General features: G+C 38.6%; 1 long non-coding RNA gene across 1 annotated transcript; it reads left to right on the top strand.

Annotated features, from left to right (window-relative positions):
• The first annotated feature begins 9,115 nt into the window (after positions 1-9,115).
• Positions 9,116-11,582, top strand: LOC310895760. The gene is made up of 3 exons (XR_014580937.1): positions 9,116-9,901; positions 11,098-11,213; positions 11,500-11,582. It is a non-coding gene; the product is annotated as an uncharacterized lncRNA (long non-coding RNA).
• Positions 11,583-12,365: the final 783 nt, after the last annotated feature.

Genomic DNA, 12,365 nt, shown 5'->3' on the forward strand with positions numbered 1-12,365 from the left:
GAACAAGGCAGACAGGGAGGCACCAAGCAATGATACAAGTGTGACCTCCTGCCAGGTTTTCCAGACAGAATAACAGAAAGATAACTTCCAGGCTGGAGGTATTTTATGTTGTTCAGACTTTGCCATCTGAAGATTTTCTATTAGAATAATTATTCAGCTGATGCAGGGACTGTGTGTCCTACAGAAATTGTGCTTATGAGCCCATACACTCGTTTGTCTCTCTCCAGGGTAATGTTTGAGCCAGGTGTGTGATATCACCCAAATTTGTCAGATAGACAGGGGTCTGGAAGACAGTAAGGGTGGAAAACTGTGAATCTTATTGCTAACACCAGAATGCTGAGTTCAATGGGAACCCCACAGGGCAGAGGCCCATGCTCCAGGAGGAATTGTATCTAAAACTTTCATCTTCCTATAAAGCAAAATCAACAAGCCTCAAGACATCGACCTGTAGAAAACCAAGCTCCTTCAGTCCCAGGTCTCAGTGATCTTCATCTTTCTGCAGACCTTCAGGCATGGAGTAACTGAAAGAAGGTAAAGATTTTCTTTTTTTCTTTTTTACCTTTCTCTCGTAGTAGCACCCTACATCCTGTCATGGGGGTGGGAGGGAGGCAGTGCACACTGCAGGTCTCCATGACCATCATGATGAACTGTTTATGTTTTATGCTCTGCAGCTCAGGTTTTTGGGGTGAAAGTTGAATGTGAGTATATCTCTCTCCAGGGCCAGATCCTCACTGTAGATACTTCCTCCAGACCCCCCCATTTTGTGTAGGAATGATGCCCATGAGCAGTTCCTCACAAGTTCAATCACAAAATAACACTGGTGAGTTTGAAGCTCAAATGGGATCAGGAATACAAGGGGTTACTTATTTCCTCCTTGTCTGCCCCAGGTGAAATTCTGCTTGACATAATCCAGGCTACAGTGAAAGCTGTGCTCTGAAATGTGCAATAGGTTATTTTTGTCTTGGCGGTGCACTCTGGACTTAGTAACAGTTTTTGAAGACAAAGGACATGAGCAGAAAAATACGCTAGATTAGAGTATTTGAGTAAGATACTAACAAAGCTGGCAGAGATATGTGCCAGTGAACTCACATAGCAAATACATGCAGGTGCCTTTTTTCATACTGAAATTACCTATTTTTTTCTTTCCATGAAACAGGAGTAGAAACTTTCATCCTTTTCAAACCCCTAACATTTAGATTTATGAGCATGCCACCCATATTTTTGGGTGGAGAGGACTGCCATCAGTAGTCTTGCCATTGCTAAAATTAACTGACATCTTATGCTATATAAGCTGCTTATTCCCAAAAGTCAAGTCACTAGGGGCACTTACAGCAAAGAGAATGTTAATGGGATATTTCTGAGAATAGGCACTAAGTATGGAAAACACTGGAGCAAAGAAACATATGTTTGAAAGTCATCTAAGTACCTTGGGCACTAACCAGAGCATTCCATAACAGGGAAGGCTGGTAAGATAAACATTGCAGAAGGAGTTGTGAAACTCAATCATTTCTTCATCCCCCAAAACTTAGTATTAGCTTCCACTCCCAGTGCAAGGAACATTTATTCCTTAGTTTAATTGACAAAGATGTTTTTGACCCAGCTGTTCCATAAACCCATTCGTATACTAATGCAACCTTATGGCTGTGGCCATCTCATTCAGATTGCAGGAAGAAAATGGCTTTCTTCTGCCCTAGTGCCTCAAAGGATAATATAATAAAGGAAATACTGCAGGATGAGAACTGGTTTGTGTTTCATAAGTGAAGCCCGGGACTAATCAACCACTAAGTTAATTTACTGAGACCAGAGTCAGAGCAGAAAGAAGGGAAATGCAAGCTGTGTTTAAGATTAAACTGGCATTTTATATGTTTTTGCGTTATAGAATCACTATAAAACCAAATCAGCCAGGACACACATCTGCCTGTAAAAGAATGTCATTTGTCTATGAAGCCTCACTGCTGTCTGCAAGCTGTTTTAAAGGGTAGTTTGAAAGGGACTGTGGAAACCTAAGATCAGTCCGACACATGCACACAGACCGCAGAAGTAGGTTTGCTTGACAGCTCCTATACCAAGAAAAAGGCACGTTGGATTTCAGATCTGTCTCTTCCTTGTCTCCTCTGAACTCTGAAATACACTTAGAGCAGTTCACCTCTCTCCCTTCTCACCATGCTCACCCTTCCTTAGAAGTGAAAAAAAAAAATATAGTGCTAACACAAAAGGCCCCAAAACCTCACCCTGTGATGTTTGTAAAATAGATCAAAAGTAGTTTGTTGAATTCTTGTTGCCACCCACCCTGTTATCCTAATCAGGGTTAATACATTCTAAACAATATTTAATTTAACATAGATATAGCTTGGTCTTTCTGAGGAGTGTGTGTGCTAGAAGAAGAATCTGATGGGGTTTGCAGAAATAAATATGGGAGTCCTAATGAGGAAATTGCCTTGGGGGAACCAGGTACATCTCTGTAACTGGGAGACTCAGGTTTAAATGGTAGCTGACCAAGTGCAACTCCAGCTGTTAGAACTGCTTGTCTGAGAACCTCAGGAGACATGACCTGTTCCTCAACAATAAATGATTTGGGATAGAGTATTGGGTACTTGGCCTTTTTTGAATTCGGCATATCATGGCTTAAACTTAAATATACTGTTTGCCCCACTGAGTTTTTTCCTCACAGGAGTATAAAAACATGCATTCTTCTCACCTTCATTGCTTCAGCTTTTGCCTTCTTCAGTTTAAAAGCCCCTTTTTGTGGGTATTAGATAGGGAAGGGTACTGTCTTATAGAACTGCTAAGTCCTTAGCAAACGTGGCCTTTTTCAAGCTACATTGACTGCAATTCTACCCATTCAATCATAAACCCAGTAATGAACAAAATTACACCTGTGATTTCCTGATGTTTCTGATGAAACTGTCAAGAGTTGTATGTTGCTGAAAGATACTGATGGAAGCAAGAGCTGTAGACATTGCTCCAGAAGTAAACAAACCATGAAACATCTCCAACTCTCTCTCATAAAATCCCTCTCTTGCTGCATTCCCTAGGACGCTTGGCAAAATTAGGCACCTTTTCCTCTGTAAGCAGAGGCCTCTGGAATGTTTGGTCTTTTGCCCAAGTTAAATAGCATGGGCTGAGAAGCAGAAGTTCAAAAATAAATTAGTTTATCATTGGTGAACCAACAAGTCCATGAGCTTGTCAGACCCATGACATTCAAAGCTCGGTCCCAGAAATCTGTTTGGGAAGGGGTGCAGTGGTTGTATTCATAGAAGCAGCCCACCATCTTCTCTTTTCAAGAGGCAGTGATTACAGTGAAAAAGGCAGTATCTGTCTGGGGAGTCTCTACTTCTGCAGAATACTGGTGGTACAGCACAAGTTAGGTGCCATAAATGTCATATATTGGCAGTTATTCCCAAAGTTATTTACTACATTATCTCTGCCACCTGAAGGAAAACAGATCAGTTTTTCCATCTGATTCTAACATAGCTTTGTTGTTATCATTCACTTAGCTTTCCATAGCCACTATTTTATTTAATTTTTCTATTCTGCCTCTTTCTGCTGTATATATTTGCTATCTAGATATCTTAACTAAGGCCCATCCTCCTCATTAGTGATCTCAGCATTGTATATGACATTATGACAATTTTATGCATGCACATTTTCACATGGTTTGCTTCCCCTTTATGTCCGCAATTATGAGCTGTCATTAAAAGGATGAGAAATGGTTACAGTGCTGTTACAATTTTACATTGACAGGTAATCTAAAGGGAATAGAGGGAGGAAAGAACATAAAGACTTAGAAAAACAGGGAAGAAGAGGAGAACTGGTGAAAGGATGAATTAATGGAATAATATAAAGAAGAGGAAAAAGTAATTCTTAGGCTCATAATTTCAGGGTATTCTCTGGTACAGGGAGCCTTTGACAGTTTTCTAGTCACAGATTAAGCAGAGGAAATTTGGAAAAGAGGAAGGATGTGTCCCATGAAGGCACACAGAGTTATCTCTGTGTTATCTTCTAGATCACAACATAAGCAAAATCAGCCACGGGTAGACATTTATGCATTTGTTCTACCTCAGCCATATATATCATCTTTCTGTAAAATAGCTATGACATGCTGTCACCAGGTCACATAATGATACATCCCTGTCACTATATTATACACACTAGACATCACAGTTATACATATGGTATTTTCAATGTAATTCCTATTGGAAAAATAGGAAACCATAAACATGGTGGCATAATATTGCCTATTTCCTAGTTTGTGACAGTTAACATCTCTGTTTGACTGAGGTGAGTGTGAAGCCCTTGAAGAAAGCAGTCTTTCCATCCTGAAACAGGTGGAGAGCATCAGTTTGCTAGAGACCTATTTTTCTTCATGGCCTACAAAGTCAACATAGTTGATTAGTTTAGCTTACACCTAATTATTAGGCAGCTACAGTTACATTAGATAAGAAGAATGCTACCCACCAAAGATGTGAAACAGGGCAGGAAGCACTCAGCAAGCACCAGGAAGGAGGACACAGACCCACAGTCAGGCTTAGTTTTCGCCTCCAAGCACTCACATTGCCAATCAACTCTGCTTTTTGGCATAGCAGAAAGAGAGTTTGTTGATCTGTGACAGAGGGTCTGCTAAGGACCTTGTCCAGCAAGGAATGAATGGGATTGCAGTGCTTAATGAATATCATCAAAGCAGTAGATTTAATCCATGCCAGCAATAGATAAATGGCAACAGCTCTAATTGTTTTTACTGAGAGAAATCTTCCTGGTAAATAAGCCTTTAAGTTGGTGCTTGATTCTGGTTGCTTTCAGGATTGATTAGCTGGCCATAGCAAGCAAATTCTGCATCAATATGGGGAAAGACAGGTAAAAAGGAACACTACTTAGGAATGCTAGGGATAGTACAGTCAAGAACAGAAATGTATGTCTTCTCTGTCATGTAGCTATGCCTCCTGAAGCCTTTTTTTTTCTTTTTTCTTTTTTCTTTTTTCTTTTTTTCTTTTTTCTTCTTTTTTTTCTTTTTTCTTTTTTCTTTTTTCTTTTTTCTTTTTTCTTTTTTCTTTTTTCTTTTTTCTTTTTTTCTTTTTTTCTTTTTTCTTTTTTTTCTTTTTTCTTTTTTCTTTTTTTTTCTTTTTTTTTTTTATTTTTTCTTTTTTATTTTGCAAATGAGTTCATTATTCTTTGCCATGGAAGCTTGTTTATTGAGACCATACTCTGCCCCTTACTGTGTTCTCACATGATTTTATGGGGAACAGAAAGAAACAAATGGGTCTATGTTTATAGCATACAATAAAATGTAATGAAAATATCTGATATGATGTAAATCTAGATTCTAACAGGGTGGTGAGCTTTCCTTTTCCTTCTTGTAGTGGCCAACCAACCTCCATACTTCAGTCAGGGTATACATTATGTCCATCATTAAAAGCGGATGAAGTTCCTGTCATTTAAGTCCATTTGCTTAAATGTCTATCGGTCTTAAAATGTTAGCTGGGCCTAGACATGATTTTGTTTCTTCTGGGTAATGTTCAGTGAACATCCTGACATCCAGTCATAGCAGGGAGACATTCAACATCATCTCTTCAGAGATCCGTGTAAAGGGGGAAGTTAACGATATGGATGATAAAAATGAAACAGGAAAAAAAAATACACTGATGTGTCTTGAGAATATTCAAGACAGTAACAAGCACGTGCATGTCGAACCAAATTTTTATGCTTTTTTTTTCTTTTCTTTCTTTTTTTTTTTTCCAGGGAATGAATTATAAAAGCAGACCTTCTTGATATTTAAGCTATCTCTAGAAGTGAAGATGGAAAAAAGCTACAGAAGAAGAGTAGTGGAAAAAATCTGTAATGTAGTTAGCCAAAACTATACAAGGATATCCTGCAAAAGGAGGAAAAGGAGGTTTAATCTGAGCCCAAGATGTAGTGCATACCTTCACATAGGCAGAATGCTACCAGAGGTAATTCATAAATACTATTGCTAAGTAAGTGTGAAATGGAATCACAGGATGTTACTAGTCTATGACATTCCTGGGTAAAGAATATGGGGAAGTCAAATAGAAAAATGAGAAGGGAGCCAAAGAAAGTTTTACTTATGCTTTCACATACAGGCTGAATCAGCCTACTATGTAATTCTGTATCAGAAGGAGACTCTGTAAGCTAACAGTCTGATCCATCTTTCTTAACTGATCAAATAAGGCACTGCCTATAGCAAGAAGGTTGGAAGAAATTTTAATAACATCAGGTTATTGAACCGGTGAAATACAAGAACGTGCCAGACCTCTGCTTGCAGGATGTTCAATTACTTTTACATTATTGCTGATTCAAGGGAAGAGGTTCCTGGGCTTATCTGTCAAACACTTTCATAAGCAGAAGCACAGAAACAGATCCTGACAGATACTGAGCGTCCATGGCATGTCACCAGGCAAGCTCCTTTTAATCTTTATTTTGTGTAGTATTTCTTGTATCTCTTCCTCAGGTTTCTACTTTTTTTTTTTTTTTTTTTTTTTTCCTAGAGGGTTCTGAATTGTGGACTTCTAGCTTCTGCTACGGTTTACCAGTTTTCCACCACAAGCTGGAAGAAGTAATAACTGGCCCAGGAGACTAGAACAGATATACTTCCTCAGCAGATGAAGATGGATCTCAAGGCCAAGAGTGTCAATGTTTAGCACAGACTTGTGTTAAGGAGTGTTTTCTTTAATAACAACAAGGAAAGATGGAGTAAGCTCCCGTCTCTGTCAGTGCCCTGCAGAAGAAGAGGTAGATGAAAGTATTAAGGTACTACAACAATCTAAAAAAGATAATGAAAATAAACTGAAGTCTGAAATAATTATTTACCATGAAATGGTGGGCATCTGTATAGTCTTTGATTATGGTGTGTGATAAAGCAGTCCATCTTGCAAGTTGGCCAGTGGGCTGGCTATTTCTTGAAGCAAGCCAGTTTGGATTGTGTAAATGAACATTTTCCTTTAAACACATGCTGTTCATATGCTTTGAACAGAATATGGTTATTTTAAATTTTCCAGCAAAGGAGTTAACATGGCAGTATGACCTCTTTTGAAACTTCTGGCCTCCTCTGCCAGCTGTATTGATTGTTATTAATTAGTTCAGTGTGTTTTAGTGTCCAGGGTATAATCAAATGGCACACCTACTCTGTATCTCTAAGTGAATGAACAGACAGAACTATATCAATGAGAAAAACAATTCCAGTTTTGGCTGAGTCCTAGGCTTTCAAAGAAGTGAAATAACTGCAATGGGAGAGTTCATTAGCACTGAAAGCCCAGTGATTTGTAAACCACTCAAGTCTAACAGAGCCAAGATTTTGGCGAGAAGGTGTGAAAAAAATGTACTATTGGTTCCATTTCTCAAGACTGGCCAAGTTTACTAGTGACACAAAGCTATGTATTGGTTTATAGGAAGATTTGGGATTGACAAGGTTACGGTTTCTACTGGCCCAGTGTTCTGACTATCATGTTTAGTGCATGCTTTCACTAACATCTTGTGAGCCTAATATATTAATCCCCAGCAATACATTTGCATTTCTCTGCGGCGTCTGTTATCTCTGTTTATGTCATAGTCAAGCCAGTCTTTAAAACATGAGAAATGAACGATCAGTGTCCATTAGCAGTGAGGTAAGCACTAAAAATATTGGGCCAGGTGCCGCTTGGTTTCATCCTCAATTCTTCCCCTCTAGCTCTAGCTTCCATTTCGTAACAAAAACAAAAAATGAAGTTGTCTGTCTCTGAAGGATGTGCACCCCAAGAACTTTCAAATGGGGAGAAACAAATTGTGATCAAGAGCCAACAGAGTGCATTTAACGCATATTCTATGTGAAAATGCATGTCTTTCAGGGTAAAGAAAGTTGCAAATATATGCAAAATATAAAAACCACCAGCCACAGGAAAAACTAAAGCCTATAAGACAGGATTTTAAACTGTGATAACTTAGGAGTTCAAAAGTGGTTGCTATCAAGAGCCAAGATGCAAACGGCACCTATTTTAAATGGTTTTCTGTATGCTTTCTCACAATGTCAGTAGTTTAATTAAGTTTGTCTTTAAATTCTTTCAGAAAAAAAAAAGTGAAATGAAACAGGTATGACATTAGAATTATCTTGTATGCAGTCAAAGGCATGGCCCTCATTGTTAAATGCAGTGCCAAATCAGATGTTTTAAATTGTTTCAAAGCCTAAGGAAGAGAGTAAAGGCATCCCACTTTTTTGGAAACTCAGTTCTTCAAATGTCTATAACTACCTTCTCATATGGCCTTAAGACCATCAAAATTTGTCCAGTGAGGTCCTGTTACTTGCATAAGCTGCCTCAGAATTGCTACATAAAGTATTCCTTTTGCCCCTCAGTAAAGACAGTGGACTCCTAAAGGGAGTGTAAAATTGACTCCTCATAACACTTCAAGTTCAATAGTGCCTCCAGCAAAGTCAATAGGAAAATGTCTGGTCAGTTCAGTGGAGCTAAGTATTCGTCCATATGTATTAGCTGATGTCAAGGGAACCCTCTGGGGAGTAATGGAAAACTATGTAATTTGTTTTTGTGTTAGAGAATTGTCTTCTTATGCAAATTAAACCTAAGGCTACTTCTGACTTTTGTGCTTGATCAAAACCATAGATTAGGGTGTGGTCAGATGTGTAGGATGAACATACCCTGATCTGGCATCTCTGCAAAATATTGAAAAACAGTGTGATGTTTACTATTTTTTCAGTATGGTAAATCCCTAAGGGGATGCATTTGGACACTTCCTAGGTATTGCTGCAATGGTTCACCTGAAAGAGAAACGTTGCTGGGACATGGCTTTTTTACCTTCCTAATTTCTACTCATTAAAAACAAAATACAGAAGAGAAAAACACCGATTATGGCAAATTAACATCTGCAGATGCTGGTTAATAATATTAGACTTCCGAATATAAATTTATCCCCATCTCATCACAGGTGCTTATCATATCATGCTCCATGTCTCCAATGCTTAAAATGAATGAGGTTCAATTATTTTCCTCACCTAAGTATGCTTTCAAATCCTAATTTATCACTGAAGGCAAGATTCAGTCCTTAACAGTTCCGAAATGTGCTTGGAAATGCAGCGATATCTGAATAACATGCTAGAAGATGGAGGGCTTAAAAAGATTCATAATTTTAATTTAAAATATAGTGATCATCGAAAGTAAATGAGTCTCCATGTGTACAGAATTCAGAATTACAAAATGTGCTTTGCACAAGTGATAGTGAATAGATTTCTTCTCTCCAGAGTCTGTCAAAACACTCTGTGAGTGCTCTCTGTTTTGGCAAAGCTGCAAAATAAAAGACATGTTCAGTTCTATGTCATTTCAGATGCATTATAGAGCTATCTCTCACCAAGTGCTTCCTCCTCCAACCCCTGAATTCCCAGAGGCTGCCTGACCATGCATTGATGTATGCTCCTGTTCCCGTTTATTTTAAATGCAAGCATTCTTTTACAGTTTCTCTATTTCACCTGGATATGTGTAAGCTTCTATTTTTAACATGACCATCCCAGGTTCTTTTTGTTGATCATTAGTAAACTTGTCTTATTAGCTGCCCAATCCAGTTGTTAAATTTTCAATGTTACTGCTAGCAGAACATATGTTCAATCTTTGTAGTTTTATTTTGTTTCTTTAGATAACTCTACAGGAGAAGATTCTCTTAGATTTGATCTACCACTTTAATTTGATAAAGACTTGACTATATCTTTTCATTTCTATTTTACTTCTTTTCCTAAGTTAATTAACAACATTCTGTTTGTTACATCCAGTGAAACTGATAAGCATGCCTACACTCCAACGCAACTGAAGTTATAAAGAAGAAGCCTCTTTGTATCTAATTATAGCAAGTAAGAAAGAGGACTGAAGCCAGAACTCATTTATGGACTAGTGCATCATGTACTCCACCTACTGTAAGTCAATGATTTTCTAAACGGAAGCTAAAAATCTACAGTACATTTCAATATTTTCATTCCAACAAAACACTCAGCCAGGAGGTAGAAAGTTATTTTGCATTAATAAGCTTTACTCATTTTAGGGAAAAAGAGAACCTTGTGAGAGCAGTATGAGGATAATCCTCATTAAAACATTATTAACAAGGCATATTATTAGAACTGTTAAAGCCATTGCCCTTGATTATAAATGAGTAAATTGGTTAATGAGAATAGTAGTTAATTGGGGGTATTATTGCCAAACAGGGAAATTATATGAAAGTTAAATACATCACAGTGGTTCTTCTACACAATTAAAGATCTAGGAGGAAAGAGATTAAGGAGGAGAGTATGAGAAAGTAACAGTCATAAAACAGAAGTACATTTTTAAAAGTGTATTGCAAAAGTCTATTAAGTAAAACTGAATAAAAGTCAATGGTGCATATTAATTCTGTTGAAACTCGTCTGAAGCTACTTCTTGCAAGACCATAGACAGAAAATCTTAAACTCAAGCACTGTGATGAAATCTTGTTCTGTAATCATAGGGTACACGGTAGGGATAAAGCTGGCACCTCTGCATTTGCCTTAAGATACTGTTCTCACATCTGTCCTTCCTCAAGCATCTCCTCACATGTGTTGGAGAGTTTTATCTGCTGTGATATCTGTGATTTTTTTGAGCAGTTCTTTGCTTTAAGAGTTAGATTTTGCCTGGAGTTTGCAGGTTTTGTGGTACTTTCTTTCCAGTTAGCTCTGCTGGAACTTACATACCCTCCTGCCAAGAACTTCTTGTGAGAGAAAACAGTACACAGACGCAAATGGTTTGGTCTAAATCTGGTCCCTGAAATTGGATAAACCCTAGGAAGACATTGCTGAGTTTGGCTTAGGTTTGACATGGCATTTCTCCTATAAGACATTATTTGAAAACCGCTTTATTTTATTTAGAGAGCTTTTGTCCAAGTTGAAGTCTAATGCTTATGAAGTGTATACTTATTTATGCCTCTGTAACGTGCTCCAAGGAGAATGGAGCATCTATATCATCTATAAATATGTAAGTGGCAAAAAGAACACTAGGGAAAATGTGGGTCTGCTGCTGAATGGGTCTTGGAACTTTGTGACTCGGGACATGGAAAAGCAGAAGAGAAGACTTAAGGGGTCTTGTCCATGTGTATAAATATCAGGTGCAGGTGTGGTGTGTAAGAAAGTGGAGCCAGGCTCTTTCCTTCCTGTGGTGCCCAGTGACAAGACAAGAGGCAACGGGTACCAACCAAAACAGGATCTTCTGTCTGAATATCAGGTAACTTTTTTTATTATTATTATTCTGATAGTGGCCAAGCACTGGCACAGATTGTCCAGAGATGTTGTGAAGTCTCCCTTCTTGGAGATCTTCCAAAGCCATTTGGACGTGGTCCTAGGCAACCTACTCAGGGTCCCCTGATTCAACAGGGAGGTTGAGGCAGATGACTTCCAGAAATCCCTTCCAACCTCAACCATTCTGTGATTCTGTGATTTATTATAGGCAGCTGGACTTTAGTCTGGGTTAGTTGTGTTTGGTAACCTAATAATCACACCTGCCTTTGCAGCGGAAAAAGGTCCCATGGAAATGAAATGGCATTATCACTTCTACCTTGAAAGTGTAGATATCCACAGTACTGCAGAGTTCATGCCAGGCCCAACCCAACGGTAAGTTTTCTGACTCTGTGGGGTTCCTTGCAGCTCCTAAGTGCAAAGAGACTGTGTGCCCAATGTCTTTGACATTAATGGGGTCCAGGCTATGCCCTGGGGCAGCAGGTCAGCCAGGTGCTTCCAGCTTCTGTGCCAGCAGGTTTAGCCCTGGAGATGAAGGAATAGGGGGATACAGCACTGGAAGCATACTACTCAACTTGTAGTAGTCTCAATTTAAAGCAAGAAAGGTGCACAGTTCAAGGCCTTTCACAAGTAGTTTTGAAAATTTATTCTTAATTGTCTGTGGAAGGTTTCAGAGTATAAGGTGTATGACTGGAGTAGCACTAGAAGCATTAGGTGTGACACAGAGTTGGCAACTTGCGAGCACTGTTAACTGTAATTCTTTATTTTATATGGGGAGAACTGCTTGGAGCAATGGCTCATTTATAGTTGCCTGTGCAATGGACTGCTTAGTTTTTAGATCAAATTGTAACAAAACCAGAGATACGGTGATCACATTCTACCCACCCTAATTCTTCTCGAAAACTCTAACGAATTACCTTCTCTTCCATCTTTCCCCTTTATATATATAAATATTTTATATGTATATATATGTTGTGGAGTGCTGTTGGGGAGAGGACTGAGGGCTGTAATTCTTCCAGATGATACCTTAGACGTAGCTAGTTTTTGTAGTACATTGGCAAACCTTATACTGAGCCTATAAAGGACTGGGGCTTTCTTCAGTTTAAGAGCTGCTTTGGAAACCTGTAGGCACAGCAGGAGT

The sequence above is a fragment of the Anser anser genome (genome assembly GCF_964211835.1).
Source record: "Anser anser genome assembly, chromosome: 2".
Classification (NCBI taxonomy): Eukaryota; Metazoa; Chordata; class Aves; order Anseriformes; family Anatidae; genus Anser; species Anser anser.